General features: G+C 36.5%; 1 pseudogene; it reads left to right on the top strand.

Annotated features, from left to right (window-relative positions):
• The first annotated feature begins 2,444 nt into the window (after positions 1-2,444).
• LOC149235565 (uncharacterized) overlaps positions 2,445-20,170 on the top strand; it is a 78,504-nt pseudogene continuing 60,778 nt past the window's right edge.

Genomic DNA, 20,170 nt, shown 5'->3' with positions numbered 1-20,170 from the left:
TATTTCAAGACATGTGTTAGAAATGGAAAATTTTAGGGGCTAATATTCATAGGTGGGTTAATTTTCCATGTTTTTTCAAAAAAAAAAATCACCAATTTCCATTTTTTCTAAACATGATTTTCCCAAATTTTACAATATAAAATTATTTTACCTTAAATATCACCAACATTATATAGAGAATATATATAAAATCATTATAAATTGAATAATTTTACAAATATATCAATAAACAGTTTAAACTTTACATATTAGGGACTAGTGAGGTTCGCCCATGTTTTTAAACTTCAAGATAATTGTCAGTCCTTAAAATTTTCACTGGTGTTAGAGATTTCTGCTGGATAGGTCTTTTGTGATATTGGGTCCCTTCTTCTTTAGCAGGGATTTATATTTTGTGATTATTCACCCTTGAGGGTGTCATTGTTCCTTCACATGTGTTTAGACAATATGTAGTGTTTATCATGTTTATGTACTTTGATTAGGCTTTAGATACCGCATATCTCATGTTACACCATAATATGACATTATAAAGTACTTTGATTTGGCTCTATGGTGTCATAATCCCATATTGTATTTTGTTGAATTTTCCTTGTACCCCAGATTTGGTCTATGTCTAAACTAGAGCATAGACACACTGGAGGTACTCAACTAAAAACACTTTGCACAACACAAATGTAACAACTATGAAAAAATAAAGTACACATATTTATATGGCCCAAATCTCGACCTTTATTAGTCCATTAATAAAAGAATCATTAGGGCTCTCGTACCAGGGATCATGGCCCTTTAGAACTCTAATACAACTAGTATACATAGTATACAAAGCTTAGAGCTTGAGATCTATTCCATTAGGCCTACAATCTGCCCAAAAAATCAAATGCATACTTAAGTTATTTCCTTCAGCTCAAGGTCCTTGGATTGTTGCTATACTTGGCTACCAATCATTTTGCAACCACACTACAACTTCTCGATCTGCTAGATTTCTTCATATCAAAACTAGAAATTTCTCCAAAAGGTGCAAAGAGATGTTGATAGGTTTCTTAAATTGAAAAAGTTGTAAGAAGAATGCTTTTGTAGAATTGAGGCCGTATGTTTTTACATTTTGAGTTTTGGGATTATAGTGTATCATGTTAATGGCAAAGTTGATGTTGATTGATTGCAAATCAAACTATGATTTACATATAAATATAAACAACTTAAGAGCTTAAATACAAGTTTAACAACATAAAATGAGATATACATCATTTGTATCAATAAGTTGTTGATGTAATTACAAACATTCAAAACTTGAGTCATTAACTTGATGATAATAACTTGTGTGTAAAGAGATTTAGTTGAAAGTAACAACATTAACAAGTATTTATACATAGAAGTCAATTAATGGTTGTTGTCAATAGTAAGTATGTGTGTTGTCAATGGAAGATGAGACATATACAAGGTTGATCATCATTAACACAAAAGTAGCAACAATTGTATACATGCTATGCAATGGATTTGTTTGAAATTATACATAATGGCTTAGTAGTTCAATGGAATAGGACTTATATACATAGAGATGTATTAGATGGTGAATAACTAAACATATGTACAATAAAGTATGTGTTGTCATATAAATCTAATTGACAGTGAGTAACTAATCATATATACATGATGAGGCATGGCATCGACATCACCAATTGATGTTTATTGTGGTTCCAAGATGTGAAATTCGTTCTTGCCATTCAACACACATTTTCCATTGTGCATCTCTTTCATGGATGTGGATAGTTTTTTTCATTATTTTCTTTATCTTTCATAGCAAGATAATATTTGGATGCAAATGATAAAGAGGCAGTGATTGTGGGGGCAAGAACCTCATTTTTATATCTTGTAAGGTAAATTATTGTTGTTGAATTTCTCAGAAATATTCATAGAGCATGTTTAAGTAGTCTGTATCCATATCCATTCATCATGAAAAAAGAGAAATATTAATTATTAGTGAAAGTGTATTGTGAAAGCTATATATATATATATATATATATATATATATATATATATATATATATATGTATATATATATATATATATATATATATGTATATATATATATATATATATGTATATATATATATATATATATATATGTATATATATATATATATATATATTAAAGTCAAAGTAAACATGAACATTTTTTTCTAAATAAGAGTAAAAAAACATGAGTTTAAATTTAATAGCAAGCAATCACATGTGAAATTTGTATAAGTAGTGAGTGATGTTACCATTGGTAGATTTGGAAGAAACAATGTATGGTTGGCTAGAGTGTATTCTCCTACACATATTTTGATGCGAGCAATGATTCCTCTTAGTGTCTATGTTATAGTTATGCATTCTCCTTCATGTGTGAGATACATGAGAATCGAAATGTTGGATTGATTCGAAGGTCTGACAATGACCTTACTCTAGAAATGGCAGTGAACGTTAAACCTTGGCATTCTTTGGGGCCAATGTCTACTGCTTCTTTGTTTAATGCCATTCCTTGTGACTTGTGTATTGTTAAAGCCCATGCCATTCAGAGTGGTATCTATCAACGTGCACCCCTTGTGATAGGGGAAATGGGTACATATGTTGGGTGTGAAATGTCCCATGGTGTTCCTTTTTATTGGTTGAAGTCAACTACCATGAAGGATGGAAATTCTGGGGCCTTTGAGTCAGGTTCATAAAATATTGAAATGACTTTGCCAAGTGCGACATTAACAAAGCCTGCATGTACCCATAAGTTGTTGGTGAGTATAATTTTTTGTTCATTGCATAAGAGTACCTTTGTGTATAGATGTTCATCTTCTGTTGTAGCAAGAGTTTGCTTCCTTTATTGTTCTGCAGAGAAAACTGCTACTGACATGTTCAATTTGTTTAGTATTGTTTCATCATGCAAAGAAACTAAGATGTTTATTGCATATAGGTGCATGGAGTCTTGAAATGTTTGCTTCTCTTCATGTGTAAGAGAGGATTTTTTCCTTGATATTAGGAGTTTCCAATATTCAAGTGTAGGTGTTCCATTTCTTAGGATTTGGCAGAAAAAAACTTGGGAGGGGTTAGCACCTTGCTGGAGAAAAATAGTTGAAATTATTATGAATGTGTCGAAGATGTGATAAAGTGTAGTGCCACATGATGTGCCAACAGATAGAGGAATGTCCTTCACAGGTAGTAGTTGTCTTAAATATCTGACAAGGATAATGGAGCAATTGCCAAATGGTGCATTTATATGAAAGGGGAATTCCAGATCCAGGAGGATCTCATCGAATCAGTTACATACGTTCTGTGTCATCGTCAACGTTCGGTCCGATGTCATCATCTTCGACAGTGATGTTTATGGTTCAAGTTGCCCGATAATGTATATGGTTTTCATGGTGAGATGGTTTGGAACCTGGTTGTTCGCATGTGGTTGTCATTAGTTCATCTAGGAAATGGTTGTTGACAAGTGGTTGTCGTCTGCCTTTTCAGAGTTGGTTGTCGACAGATTTGTCGTCATGGGATGTCATCACAAATATACCTTTGTGTCGAAGTTATGTGTGTGGGTTTGAATGTCACTTTGTGACAATTGGTTGTAAATAGTTTTGATGTAAAGGCTAAGAACCTATGACTAAACCCTAGCCCTAAAAGCTATGGAGAAAAAGATCAATCCTAAAGTCTAAAACCATAACCTAATACATTAACCTAAGTGTTACACCTAAATCCATGCATTAAAACACCTAAACCTAAGTCCTAGACCATTAAAAATCATTACCCTAAGTCTACAACCCTCAGACCATAATACAACACATTACAATGTATTAAAAGAATACATAAACAACCCATAGGGATTTGGATTGATGGCGAATGGGTGCATTGTTAAGGCACTCCATGTGATAGGTCACTGGTTCAAATCCCCCATGGGTCTTACCTGCCAAAAAAAAAAAAAAACAATACATAAACTAAAGTTTAATAACCCTCGCCCTTTATAAACATTACAATACATTACAAATATATATCAGTCCCTAACCACGGAGGAGACTGCAGCGGGACCACAGGACATGTGAATAGGTGGAGTTAACATCACAGCTAACCGCTGGGCTTGGAAATCGCGTGGGGAGCGAGCATGTGAACAGGAGTATGGAGACCGCGATCGCGCCAGAACCGTCGGGGGTAAGGCATTCAGGTAAGCCACAACGGTCAGAGGTAACATGTTCACATGCAAAACTGCCAGAGCACTGTTAGCCAGAACCGTGGGAGGATGGTTGTGGAGGTGGCAGCCTACGGTTAGACCGCAATAGTCACATGAAGGGGTCTCCCTCCTCTACCCGATAAGTAAGCGCCAACTGTTTTGATTTATTATATGGTTTTATTTTGGGTTTTTGTTGGAGATTCGACCTATATTAATTCAACCACCATACATGTTAACCCTAAGGTGTTCAAACATGGTTAGACCGAGACTCATAAACCCACATTTTAGTTATTCATGCCTATCTTAGCCATGATAGTCTCAAATGAACCTTTTTCACTATAAAGTCACACTTTTGTTCATAGTGAAGGGGAGGAGTGATTTGAATTTTGTATGTAGATTCTTGAGGATATAGGCTGTTTTGTTTTCAGTGTAACAGGAGCATCGTGAGTCAGAATTAGGAACCGTGATAGGCGTTGGAAAGCTGGTTTAGAGAGATTTCTTATAACATAGACCAGAAGTTCTTGTGTGCACATTCAATTTGGTCAATATTCTGTGTAATTGACCTCCTCGATTTCAATCCTAATAAAGCGGTCGCCCATCTTGAAAGCGGACCTGGAGACGTAGTCCATTAGGGACGAACTCCATAATCAATCTTGTTGTCTGGTATCGCTATAAATTTGCTATTTTCACTTCTGTTTTGCATCTTACTTATGTTTTATCAACTACCGTAAAGTCTTTCTTCTAAAGCAGTTCTCATGGTTTCAACACTTTAAATTAACATTCAATTCACTATTGGCATCATCAATTCTACTTTAGTTTTAACATATGATCATTTCAACTCATATAATTCGGTATCGAAGTAGGTTGCGTTTGTAGAATTTGCCATTGAATGTTAACTAGGTCAAAGTCACAACGTGGAGAAGGAATCCTCGAGCAGATTGATCCAGAGATTGGAAAGCGAAGAGTCGTTCATAAGTCGACCATGACAGGATCTGATGCAGCTGAAAATCTAGAAACTAAGATGAACAGGGAACAATTTCAGCAAGCATTCTTGACTATGCAGTAGATGTTGGGATAACTCTGCAAAGACAAGAAGGCGAGAGATGTAGCCTCTTCTTCAAAGACATCGAAGAAAGACAAAGGTAAAGGCAAGGATAATAATCCTCCTTCACCTCCATCATCTCCATCATCATCTTCTTCTTCTTCTTCTTCTTCTTCTTCTTCCAGTGCAAAATCTGAAACAGATAAGAAACCTAAGAAAACATCTATTTTAAAACTTGGTGTAAAATTTGAGTTACCTATTTATGATGGTGAAATGAATCCTGAAAAGTTAGATAATTGGATTAAACAGTTAGAAGTATATTGTCATATTCAAAAAAAAATTGACGATAAAACGAAAATTCAGTTAGCTACACTTAGAATGGGGGGAACAACTTTAATCTGGTGGAAAAGTAAAACTTAGATAGATGTAAAGTGGAAAGGTAAAGTCATCTCTTCCTGGTCTAAGTTTTTAAAAGCTCATAGGAAACAATTTTATCCTTTAGGATACATGCAGCAAGTTTTTATTGATTGGAAGCATTTGAGGCAAGGTAAAGGGAAGAGTTTTTAGTAGTTTACTTGGGAGTTCAGAAAGAAAGCATTGGCACTTGGTATTTCATTGAATACATGTGAAACTTTATTAAAATGCATCGACAATTTACATTCATATTTGCAACATACATTATTGATGTTTAACCCTGATGATTTTGATGAAGTGTGTGTTCAAGCCATACATATTGAATCAAGTGGCAAAACATTCAAATTTTCACCGCAATCATCCAAAGAGTTGGAAATCAAAGATTCCAATGACAATAAGGGGAAGAACAATTCGAAGAGAAATAAATCAGCGATAGCTCAGAAGGAAAGACCTACTTGTTCTCATTGCCAAAGAATCAGTCATGATGAATCTAAGTGTTGGAAACTTCATCCAGAACTTAAGCTCAACAAGTTCCTTAAGGAGAAGGATGAAAAGAAAGAAATTGCAGTAGTCCAGGAAGATCCAGGTTTAGATTTAGGTGATGAAAGGAGGATAACTGCCATAGTTTCGATAGGTAAAACTTTTGACACTGGTTCCAAGTTCGAATACTTTTGCATCTTCATCAAACATAAATGCTTCAAGTGAGGATAAAACAGTTGAATTATTTAACATAAGGATAACTTCTAAGCGTACAAATATAGATACAATGTTTGATAGTGGATCACAGGAAAATTTAATATCTGAATATTTAGTTAAGAGTTTGGGTTTGGAGACACGGAATCATCCAAGACCTTACCCATCAAGATGGCTAAATAAATCAACTCAGATAAAAGTCACAAAACAATGACGATTAAGATTTTCCATTACAACTAATTACATTGATGAAGTGGAATTAGATGTGGTTCCAGTAGACATATGTGGAGTTATCTTAGGAATTCCTTATCTTTATGATCGTCATGCAGTATTTTACAGGAGAGAGCATAAATATCACCTTAAGAAAGATGGGGTTGAATTTATTGTCAGGGCACATCAAAGTAAAAATCACTTGAATTTAGTTGTTTCTAATTAGATGAAGTGATTAATAAGTTCAAATAAGAGATTTGTAATCATGTGTGTAAAGGAACAACATAAGAATCGACAAGATGTTTGTTCAAGTTATGAGTCTAAGATTAAAGATAGTTTGATCAAAGAGGTAGAAACTTTTCCAGTTCTATTTAAAGAAACCAAACATTTTACTCATAAGCAGGGAATACAACATGAATTACAGTTGATTCCTAAAGCTCCTCTTCCTAATGTCAGAATGAATTAATTCAGTCCAAGTTTGGAAGTTATAAGTTATAGGCATGCTGATCAGTATTGGGGAAAGTTAGTGTTCAATTTCTCTTGTATTGTGTCACCATTTCATGTTTCAAACAGTTTGGAAGCCTCTTTTCAAGTGGAGAGGAAGCCCATTTCTTTTCATATCAAAGCCTTTTCTAAAGAAGTGTCAAAACATCTAAGGGAAACTCATGCATCAGGGGAAAGTGCTAATCAATGGAAACATCAATTAATGAATGAAGACACAATGATTCAAATAAATCAACAACAATTCAATACTTTCAAAATCAAACTAATTTGCAATAGTTTCCATATTACAGTTTGATGGGTTTATTGCAGAAAGTTCACTTAGTAATCAGGAAGCAGGAAAGTATGTCAAGTCAAGTAGTTGGTTTGATGTCAAAAATGTCTTTGATTGTCTCTAGCATTCCGCAATATAGATTGTTAATACATGTCAATGGTATTGAACAATATCCTGTAGAGACTGTTTTCAAAAATAATTATGAATCACTAACTCATGGTATTTCGTGGAAAGGAATCAATTGCCATGTTCATAACGGGTTGTTTGACCATCTTCGCAAGTTGTTCATACTGCATATGGATGGAACATGTCACCAATTCAAAATGTTCCATGGTCAACATCATCAAGGTCATCACCTTCAGGTGGTTGATCAAATGTATTGGTACATCATCAGGGCAAGGTGGAGAGTGAGGGAGCTCTACCCTCATCTTCTATCGGTCTAATCAAACTTTTGTGGTCCAAAAGCTTCCAAGTGGAGAGGATTGATCCAGGAGGATCTCATCAAATTAGTTACACAGGTTCTGTGTCATCGTCAGCATTCAGTCCAGTGTCATCATCTTCGACAGTGATGTTTATGGTTCAGGTTGTCCGGTAATATAGATGGTTTGGAACCTGGTTGTCATCATGTGGTTGTCGTTAGTTCCGTAAGGAAATGGATTTCGACATGTCGTTGTTGTTCACCTTCACAGAGTTGGTTGTCGACCGATTTTTTGTCATGGGATGTTGTCGCAAATCTACCTTTGTGTCGAAGATATGTGTGTGGGTTTGAATGTCACTTGGTGACAATTGGTTGTAAATGGTTTCGATGTAAAGGCTAAGAACCTATGACTAAACCCTAGCCCTAAAAGCTATGGAGGAAAACATCAATCCTAAAGTCTAAACCATAACCTAATACATTAACCTAAGTCCTACACCTAAATCCATGCATTAAAACACCTAAACCTAAGTTCTAGACCATTAAAAACCATTTCCCTAAGTCTACAACCCTCGGACCATAATACAACACATTACAATGTATTAAAACAATACATAAACCAAAGTTTAATAACCCTCGGCCTTTATAAAAATTGCAATACATTACAAATAATATATATCAATCCCTAACCTAGGAGAAGACTGCAATGGGATCGCAGGACATGTGAATAGGCGGAGGTAGCATTGCGACTAACCACTGGGCTTGGAAACTATGTGGGGAGCGGGCATGTGAATAGGAGTATGGAGACTGCGATCACGTTGGAACCATTGGGGGTAAGACCATCAAGTAAGCTGCAACGATCAGAGGTAACGTGTTCACATACAAAATTTCCGGAGCACTGTTAGTCGGAACCACTAGAGGATGACTGCGGAGCTGGAAGCTTGCAGTTAGACCACAACAGTCACATGTAATGACCTCCCTCCTCTGTCCGGTCAGCAAGCCGCCAATGGTTTCGATTTATTATATGGTTTTATTTGGGTTTTTGTTGGAGATTCGACCTATATTAATTCAAACACCATACATGTTAACCCTAAGGTGTTCAAACATGGTTAGAGTGAGACTCATTAATCCAAATTTCAGCCTTTCATGCCTTTCTTAGCCATGATAGTCTCAAATTAACCGTTTTCACTATAAATTCACCCTTTTTTCATAGTGAAGGGGAGGAGTGATTTTGAGTTTTGTATGCAGATTCTAGAGGATATAGGCTGTTTTTTTTTCAGTGTAACAGGAGCATCGGGAGTCGGAATTGGGAACCAGGACAGGTGTTGGAAAGCTAGTTCAGAGAGATTTCTTATGAAAGTGACCAAAAGTGCCTACATGCACATTCAGTTTGGTCAATTTTCTGTATGATCTACCTCCTCAGTTTCAATCCTAATAAAGCAATCGCTCATCTTGAAAGCGGACCCGGAGACATAGTCCATCAAGGAAGAACTCCGTAATCAATCTTGTTGTTTTGTATCGATGTGAATTTGTTGTTTTCACTTCTGTTTTGCATCTTACTTGTGTTTTATTAGCTGTCATAATGTCTTTCTTATCAAGCAGTTATCACAGTTTCAGTACTTTAAATTAACATTCAATTCACTATTGGCATCATCAATTCTACTTCAGTTTTAACATATGATCATTTCAGATCAATGCCTCTCTTAGGAGATCATCAATGTGGGAAAGCATTTTTGGACCAATGAAGCTCATTGCATCCATGAGGATGCACTCTACATGGTGGAGCTGCTCTTGCAAGTGTAAGAGTGACTCGCCTTCAAGAGGATGCATTGATTGGATAGATATGAAAAGGGTAGAGTGGATGGTAAAAGTTGTTTGTTGGGTGGGGGAGAAGATGTGATCTTGGGGGAGGGTTGAAAGAGGATGATGGTAGTTTTGAGTATTTGAGTGGTTGAATTCAATGAAATTTATAACAGTTTATTGCAAGTGGAGAGGGATAGAAGTATGTGACCAATTATGGTTAGCATCAAAGTCAAGATGGCCAATCATTTAGAGGTCATCAATTTCAATGTTGTAGTCTGGGTGGAGGTGAGAGAGGATTTGCAATTCATTCATTTTCATGGGATTAGGACAGGGGTCATGGGGGGTAGCCACAAGAGTATATTTTTCTTTGGGTTGTGGAGTTTGTGGGTCTTGAATTTCTAGATGAAAATGCCATGGTGTATATGTCCCTTTCTTGTGTTCCTAGTGTGCAATTATTTCGTCATCGGTGGATCCAATGTCATTGGGGAGTGTGCATAAAGGGAAGTATAATAATAGTTCACTCCAACAAAAAGTGGCATAACAATGATCATTAGGGGAAGGGATGGAAATGTATTGTGGAAAGACATCTACAATCATTGGAGGGAATATGTGTTTCCATTGGTTTTGTTTTCGACGAGAAGAAAATGACCAAGAGCGGGCAACTTCAAGGAGGGGAAATGATTCCAATGATGCAGGTCTATTCATGTATGCAAGAATGAAGGTCAATGATGAAAGGGGACTTTAAGAATCATGAGAAACACGTATAAAAACAATTCTATTAACATTCAAAGAAATAATGTGTCACTGCAGAGTGAGAGGGGTAGTTTTTGTAACATATGGCATATGTCTTGTGTGCCAATGTCTCTATCTGCAATGGTTTCTATAAGGAGTTTCTGGATGATAGTAATAGTAGGTGCATCTAGAGCAACATTATGTGAGAGACATGATAACATTTGGTGGTAGCTCTCTGATCTTGTTTCTTCTTTTGTTGCATATTTTGAAATATTGCTTAACACAACAAGGCAAGATAGAACTGGTTAACAATCAACATTTGCTCTCCAGATAGAAAGTAGATCAATATTGTGGATATTCAAGCTATCATCATTGTGAGCAGGGATATAGGTTTTTTGACCTTTATCATCAATGAAAACTAAAGATGTGGAGTTTAACTGCCACCGTACTCCATATCGACAACCAAGAACATTATCTTTTTTGAGAAGACAAGAAAATTCATGACACTTTGTGTGACGCTGAATGTAGTTGACAAGCTATTCATAGTCTTCAGATTGGGTTGACCCAAAGAATGATTCCATGTCAAGAATACATGGGTTATGAATTTATGATTGGTAAAGTGTAAGATTACGATGCTGGGGGTGTTGCATATTCCAGGCAGTTACATAGTGATCAAAATATTTCTGAGCATTGACAACTTTAGTTTCATTGTTCCAATCAAGAGTGTCCATATTTGGTGCATTTTGTAACCAAAGGAAGGCATGCATGTGTGCAGATCCTCTGTATCTGAATATAATATGAAATTCAAAGTTGGTTCATACATATCTGCAATGTATAAATTAATGCAAAAAGAAATGGCTATTAAAAACTACCTGCACCAATAATCAAATGTGTGGATGTCATTTTGTAGGAATTCTTCAAGGAAAATTGTAAATCTGCAATCCATATATTGGGATGTTAGATGTGGGTTTTTAAGAATGTTTTGAATTATCCATTGGAAGTGGTTGTTCGAACTAGAGGGAACATTGGTAGGCATGATCATGTGCAAGTCATGCCATTTGGTATCAACTACACTGAGAGTGAAGAAGAATGTTAGGCTTCCAATTTGTGTGATCATGTCAGTTAGTTCACACTGTCGCTTATTCCAGAAAGACTGCATTACTTGTAGGCCTGAGCCAAATCACATGACTTGCTCTAGAAATTTTGAATCTGGGAAGTCACGAAGACATTGTCGTAGATCTGAAACAATTGTTGTTAAGTTGTTCTCAATTTATTTCTTCACAAAAACAATAGCAGTTGCTTGGATATAGTGCAGCATTAGAATTTGTTGTGGGGAAAACCCAACACCCCCCATTTTTTATTCATTTACTTTTTTTTCTTTGCATAAGATTGGTAGATCCCATTTTCTATTAATATTTCATAATAATAAGTTTGGTTTCAACAAAACTGCAGGTGGCCTCGACCTGCCTGCAGGAAACTAGGCCTGCTGGCCACCTATCTGCATCAAACGTTGTCCAAAATTTGAACAAAGTTATTCTAATCATCCATGCTACATTGGCTACCTTATCTTCTATATGCTTCATGCTAAAAAAGTAAATGCTAACCGTCATCAAAACAAAAATTAACTAGCAGGACTACTTCATTCATCTGAAGAATCGACTGGGGTCGGGGCTTTCACGCTCGATCCCGATACTTCTCTTCGCATCATATTCTGGAGATTTTGTTCGACCCTATTCAAGCAAAGATTGTTTTGATACAGTTGCATTTGGACAGATTGTATCTCCTTCTAAAGATCCTTTAGACTTGGTTCTTTTGGCCTGTCCTCTTCCAGATCTTCTCTTTCCTTATAGGTGGTCATTGCTCTAGCCAGGATGTTTTCCATAACCCAATATTGTTGGATGGTCTGTCGAAACAAAGTTTGGCGGCCTCTGGTATTGCCTGGATCTTTGACTATTGTATCCCATTCCTCTATTTGAATCTCTTCATTTTCGATGTTAGCATTTAGTTCTCTTTCCCATTTGGAGATGATAACTTTCACCTCGGCTCAGGTTCCTACATAGTATGCATTGATGAGGTTATGCATACTTTCCTTTCCTGTTTTCCTCGGTTCTTTGCTTGTAGTCGGTTCCAGGCCTTTAATCTTTTTCTCCATCTTTCTCGGTATTCTATTCCCTTTCCTTCCGTGTTGGTTTCCTTCCTTCACCATCCAATTCTTCTTGCTATCTTTTTCTTTCTTGTCCAAACGGTGCACCTAGACCAAGGCCTCATACTCACTGGCATGGTTCAAGTGCCATGCCGTCGGAGTCTTTTACACACTGGTATTTAAGATACCTATAATAGAAGGTAGAATTAAAACATTATGAACCGTGACTAAATTTTCCATAGTGGACATAGTAATTTATGCTCTATAATTTGGTCTTGGCTTTGACATAATTCCTTATATTCTTGCTTTGATACTTGGCCTGAGAATTGGCCTTGTTCCTTTCGGAATTCCTAGCATGCTTCCCCATTTCCAGATGAGACTTCACAGGTGCAGTGCCTTTCATCCGCTTTGTGCCCTCTTTACTATTTTTACCCCAGTCAACACCCAAGTTCCACTCGTTTCCCTCAAGGTTTTGAAAGATAGTGACAACTCCATCTTCTAGGTTGTTTCCCATGAGTATTTGAATTGTCCATCTGTCTGGCTCTCAGAAGACCACCCTGCGCCTACAACATCCTATGCTACCAACCCTGCCAACCAATCTCCCAGAAGTCTTTCTTTCCTCATTATTGCCATCCCAGAGGGCAAGACAAAGCTTCTCCTTTTCCCACCAGATGACAATTTTGTTTTATTCATTTACTTTAAATAATGGGGACCCTTTACATTATTTTTTGGCTAAACACCTTTTATGATTTTCATTTAAGTTAATTGTCTTACAATTTTGCTATTTTTTCATTTTCGTTGAATTTCTATTTTGACCGTTTCATTGAATTCACCGTTTAGAAAGCTTTCCATCGATACTTGTTTCACCTCATTTGGTTCTCTAGTTTGCAAATGACACTCCTTTGAAGTTTGATCATTTTGTTCCCTGAGTTAAAAAGCGTACAAAATGCATAATATTTTAACTTTTACAATTAAAATAATCATTCATTATAAATATTAACTCCTAGTTAATTTTTTTTATTTTTTTCATTTTTCACTAATGGTCCTACAAGTGACCTAGCGAAATTATAAAACAATTGAAAAACGTATTTCGGGATCTCGGTAATTTATTCCAATTTCTTATTTTAAAAGAAACTGGCAAACATAAAATCTCAAAATTGCAAAGTGGTTGCAGTTCATTTTGTAAAATCTTTAATTCCATGTGAGCCCCACCTCACTTCACTTCCTCCCTTTCAAAATTAAATCACAAATTGAAAATTTCCAAAATTAAAAAAAACGCAGAAATAAAATCGTCAATCTAAAAATTCGAATTTTTAAAAATCGCCGATATTTCGATATTGCATATCGATGTATCGACATTTTTGGTTGTGCACACATTGCTCTGATAAATCAAAACTCTGATCATCAATAATTTTAATACGTGTGTCTATTTCATTTTAATATAATTTTTGTTTTAAACACCTTATAACTCCCACTCCACCTTCCCTCTTATGTCACGCTCACCTCACTCCACCCTCCACCTCACTTCCTTATCACTGCACTTCACATTCCACTCTTCCTCCATTTAACTTTCATATTATGTAAAGTGTGGTTTTGTTATTAATATGGGATGATATGGTTTTATTAAAACATAATATATTTTATATTTTTATTATAATATAATTATAGTTTAATTAATTTTTAAGATGATTTATTTTATTATTTTAATTTTGTTAATAATTAATTTCTAATTAATTAAGTTAAGTTTTTAATTAAAATTAAATTAGTACTAATTAATAAATAATTGTAATTTAATTTAAGATTATAATTTAATTAAAAATTCTGATTTTTAGCCTAGACAACAAATTTTTCAGAATTCTGGCAGTTTTGATTCCCCAAATTTAGAAGCTCATAGGTTGAGTTTTACTTGGCCAAATGAGACCCAGGATGGCTCGTTGGATAGTTAAAGTCATGGAGAATATTTCTAAAGTGGTTTTGTAACCAGATTTAATCATTTAACAAATCTAAAATTCAGCAGAAGATCAAGCTCCGATTCTTTAAACAAGACCAATTTTCTACATTTTCATTTGCCCACAGCTTCTACTAAATGCAGATCTATTCGTCTATGTTCTACTTGAGAAATTAGATCTTCAAAGCCATCAATAGAAAGATCAAATTGTTGGGTTGTGTTATATTCTTTCCATGACTAGCTCCCCTAGTTAATCAGGGGGTTATAGGGGGGCAGAGCCCCTCCTTCGTTGTGCCGATTGCGCAGCGGGGATGTCACAAGGGGTTTGAGGGGGCGAGTAGCCCCCCTATATGGGTTCTGGGGTAGTGCCCCAGGGAAATTTTTTTTGGACCCTATATTAGGTGGGCCGACCTACCTATGGTTTTGTGCATGGTTTTCGGACATGGTTTTGTCGCAATGGTTTTCAGTCCATGGTATTGGATTCTTTGGCATGTATAAATATGTATTGTAACATTGAAAGGAACATAATGAAAAATCAAACTAGTAGTCCCAGTTTTGGGATCCAGGGGAAAATCTTTGTGTATATGTGTTTTATGTATTATGCTATTGTTCTTTTAATTTTCTGTGCTTTAGAATTCGTATGTAGGTAATTTCTATATGGGGTTAAAACCTACATTTGGTATCAGAGCTGTTTTGGCTTCAAGGGGACGCCTTTGTTGCTGAGGGGTTTTGCTCGGGCCTGTGGTAGACCTTGTTTAGTGGGAGATCTGCAGGATCGATTCTGGTGGTGAAAGAAGATGGCAAGCAATGGAAAGATATAGATCGAGAAATTTAATGGTCGGAGTTTTGAGTTGTGGAAACTCAATATGGAGTTTCCGTTGGTGGATAAAGATTAATGGATCACGGTAGATCTGAGTACTAAACTAACGGGAGTGTCCGATGAAGAATGGAAGAAGTTGGACCAGAAGGAAAAGATCACAATACGATTGTGTGTCTTAGATTCAGTATTGTTGAATGTATTAGGGGAAGCTATGACTAAGGCTTTGTGGGTCAAATTAGGGATTTTGTACCAATCTAAGTCTCTGGTGAATAAATTGTTCCTATAGAAAAAAGCTGTATAACCTGAGGATGAAAGATGGAGACTCGGTGACAGAGCATCTGAACGCATTTAATACTATGATAAGTCAGTTATTATCTAATGATATTAAAATTTCAGATGAAGATAAGTGCATTAGTTTTTTGTGTTCTCTACCAGATTCGTGGGATATTCTAGTTATTGAAATAGGTAGAAATGAAACTGCCTTGCAGTTTGATAAAATAGTCTCTTCCTTGCTGGCAGAGGAGATGGGATGGAAAAATATGGAGAGACAGAATGGTGATGCCTTCTCTGTACGAGGAAGGTCCTGGAACATAAACAAAAATAAGTCATCGACTGGGAGACCTAAATCTAGAGGGAGATCTAAATCTCTAGGAAAACCTATAAAGTTGGTGTGCTGGAAATGCAGAAAGGAAGGGCACTGTAAATCTAAAGCTCCTGACAAAGGAAAGGGATTTGATGATGCTCCTTCTGTAGAGGCGAAAACCACCTCAGATAAAGGCGGGGATGTGTACTTGGCTTCTTCAAGTACACATGTAGATCATGAGACATGGTTGATTGACTCAGGTGCATCCTTTCACTTCACACCCCATAGAGAGTGGTTCTCCGAGTATGAGAAATATGAGGATGGTGATGTCTTATTAGGGGATGACAAGAAGGCAAGAATAGTTGGTTGTAGAAAAGTCAAGTTGAAGTTGCAAGGTGGAAGGATTAGAATACTTCCGGGTGTTCTACATATTCCTGCATTATCCAGAAATCTGATTTCTGTAAGCAAGTTGGATGTTGCAGGTGTAAAATCAGTGTTCGAGAAAGATACCTGCAAGATGGTTCAGGGAGCACTGGTATTGATGCGGGGAGTTTAGGTTGGAACTATGTACAAGCTGCAAGATATTACTATTATTGATGGGTGCAACAGTTATGTGGTTCTTGAAAGTGGAGCGGAAAATCTAGTGGTCTATAGAGAAAATACCATGCTATGGCATCAAAGGCTTGGACATATTGGAGAGAAGGGCCTTCAAATACTTCATGGTAAAGGTATGGTAGAAGGTATGATTAATAGTTCTCTGGATTTTGATTTCTATGAAAATTGTGTATATGGGAAGCAGAATCGGGTGAGTTTCCCCTCTAGTGGTAAGAGGGTGAAACATATATTAGAGCTTGTGCAGAGTGATGTGTTTGGACCTGTGAAGGTTCGATCACTAGGTAAGTCTGTGTACTATGTATCATTTATAGATGAATTCTCAAGGAATACATGGATATATTTCCTCAAGAAGAAATCTGAAGTCTTTTACAAGTTTAAAGAATTTAAGGCTCTAGTCGAAAACCAGACAGAGAAGAAGATAAAGGTGCCAAGGATAGATAACAGTGGAGAGTTTTGCAGCAAGGAATTTGAAGAATTCTGTAAGAAGTGTGGTATAGCATGGCAAAAGACTACTCCATACACACCTGAGCAAAATGGAGTTGCAGAAAGAATGAATAAGACATTGATGGAAAGGGCAAGAAGCATGCTCAGTGGTGTCGGGTTAGGACAAGAATTTTGGGCAGAGGCGGTGGAGACAACATGTTACCTGGTCAACAGATCACCTTCATCAGCGTTGGAGGATAAGACTCCACAAGAAGTATGGACTGGTAAGAAACCCTCTTTTTCACATCTAAGGGTATTTGGATGTGATGCATATGTACATGTTCCAAAGGGGAAAAGAACAAAGTTGGATAGTAAATCTGAAAAGTGCATCTTTATTGGGTATAAGGACGGTTTAAACGGTTATAAGCTTTGGAACCCAGTAACAAGGAAGGTTGTGTACAACCGAGATGTGGTGTTTAGAGAAGTAAGATATTTTGTTAAACATGAAGTCCAACCAAAGGAACTTGAGAAGATAGAGTTTGAGTTTCAAGAGGAAAAATCAGACTCTACAGTAGAAGAGGAATCATAAGATGAAGAGCCACAAACTCTAGTTGTGAGAAGACTAGTTCGAGAAAGAAGGCAGCAAGAAAGGTATAGTCCATCTACTTTCTATTCAATTTTTTCTCTATTTATTATTGATGATGATCCCAGAACTATGAAGGAAGCAATAGATTCATAGCATGACAAACTCTGGAAAGAGGCCATGGTTGATGAAATGGCATCTTTGCACAAAAATGAGGCTTGGGATCTGGTGGAGTTGCTGGCTAGAAGCAAACCCATTGGCAGCAAATGGGTGTTCAAGAAGAACACAAACGCAGAAGGAAAGGTGGAGAAATACAAAGCTCGGTTGGTAGCAAAAGGTTATTCCCAAGTGCTGGGAATTGAATTTGGTGATATTTTTTCTCCTGTTGCCAAAATAGCTTCTATTAGATTACTTTTATCTATTGTTGCTACTTTTGATTTTGAGGTAGAACAGATGGATGTGAAGAAAGCATTTCTTCATGGGGATCTGGAAGAAGAGATCTACATGAAGCAGCATGAAGACTTTGCGGTGAAGGGTAAGAAAGAACTGGTATGCAAGTTAAAGAAGTCTCTGTATGGGTTAAAACAGTCACCAAGGATGTGGTATCAAAAATTTGATACATTTATACAGGGACTTGGCTTCACTAGAAGCAAAGCAGATCACTTTGTGTATTTTAAATTAATTGGTAACCGTGTTATTTACCTGGTCTTGTATGTGGATGATATGTTGCTGGTTGGAAATGACAAAGAAATTATCTAGGATTTGAAGGCATAATTGTCCTCTAAATTTGACATGAAATATCTTGGTGTTGCAAACTATATTTTGGGCATCGAAATTAAAAGAGATCGGGCAAAGAGGAAGCTCTGGTTAAACTAGAGGAAGTATGTTGAGACAATAATGCAGAGGTTTAATATGTAGGATAGTAAACTGGTGAAGGTTCCTATTCTTATAGGTGTGAAGTTATCTACTGAACAGTGTCCCAAGACATAAGAAGAGGAAGAGGACATGTCTCATGTTCTATATGCAAGTGTAGTCAATAGCCTGATGTATGCAATGGTATGTACTAGACCAGGCATTGCACATGCAGTGGGAGTATTGAGCAGGTTTATGTCGAAACTAGGGAAGGAGCACTGGACAACAGTGAAGCGGGTTTTCAAGTATTTGCATGGCACTAGTGATTATGGTTTTTGCTACCAAGGAAGACCAGGATTGGACAGAGTGTTGGATATTCGTGGCTTTGTTGATGCAGACTGGGCTGCAGATCTAGATCAGAGAATATCTACAAGTGGGTATGCGTTTAACCTATTTGGAGGTGCAGTTAGTTGGATGAGTAAGAAACAATATGTAGTGGCACTATAAACTATAGAAGTAGAATACATGGCAGCCACTCATGAAAGCAAGGAAGCAGTATGGTTGCAGAGATTGTGTTCAAATATGGGTTAGTACAGGGAGCTATAAAGATAGACTGTGACAACCAAAGTGCAATTTTCTTGGCAAAGAACCCTGTTTATCATTCAAAGACAAAGCAATTGATGTTCAGTATCACTTTGTGAGGGATATAATAGAAAACAAAAAGGTATTGCTAGTAAAGGTGGACACTTTGAAGAATACTGCAGATGCATTGACAAAATATGTGAGCTCTGAGAAGTTCTCTTGGTGTAGAGAAACAATGGGCATTGCAATGATGGATAAATGACTAAGCTCTCTTGTGGCCCCCTATGGAAAGAAAACAACAAGTGGGACAATGTTGGGTTATGTTATATTCTTTCCACGACTAGCCCCCCTAGTTAACCGGGGGGTTAGAGGGGAAGCGGAGCCCCCCCTTCGTTGCACCGATTATGTAGTGGGGGGGTCACAAGGGGTTTGAGGGGGCGGGTAGCACCCCTCTACAGGGTTTGGGGCAGCGTCCCGAGGAATTTTTTTTTGGACCCTATATTAGGTGGAAGGACCTACCTATGGTTTTGTGCATGGTTTTCACACACATTTTTGCACGCGATGGTTTTCAGTGCATGGTATTGGATGCTTTGGCATGTATATATATGTATTGTAACGTTGAAAGGAACATAATGAAAAATCAAGATGGTAGTCTCGGTTTTGGGATCTAAGGGAAAATCTCTGTGTATATGTGTTTTATGTGTTATGCTCTCACATTTTTTATTTTCTGTGTTTTAGAATTCATATGGAGGTAATTTTTGTACAGGGTTAAAACCTACACATATTTCTTTTTATTTAATTATGTAATTAAGTTTTGATTGGATATGTTTTACATTCCAGATTTGATATTTTGATTTTAATTTGAAATTTAATTAAATTTTGATTGGTTTTTGCAGGGAAACAGTTTGAAGAGATGAGGAGATGATGATTTCAATCAATGAAAATACTCCAGCAATAGAAGAATAGGATTTTGGGCCAATGAAAACTGATTGAGAAGAACTACTCTTCAACAAATTTCCTATTGAGAACTCTGTTGGGTCGTTAATATGCCATTATTATTGTCACTTGTGAACGTTTATTCCACCCATTTCTACCATTCTTCATCACGTCATTTATTATAATTTATTATATAAATCCATTTTATGATGATTTATGCTCTTACATTATTTATTCTCCTTTATTTCTAATAAATTGATGATTATGCATTATTTTACCAATGATAGTTCTAATAAGTTGGTTATAACATTATTCACCATTTTTAGCCTCCAAAGTAACTTCCAGATTGAAGATCTGATTTTTAAATCTGCCAACTCAGAAATTCGCTGGTTTAAGGAGTGACAGTTTTGCGGTTGAGATT

This window comes from Pinus tabuliformis, chromosome 8 (assembly GCF_031772625.1).
Source record: "Pinus tabuliformis cultivar Carrire ecotype Pingquan chromosome 8, CPIR1, whole genome shotgun sequence".
Lineage (NCBI taxonomy): Eukaryota > Viridiplantae > Streptophyta > Pinopsida > Pinales > Pinaceae > Pinus > Pinus tabuliformis.
This window is presented reverse-complemented; position numbering and strand designations above follow the sequence as displayed.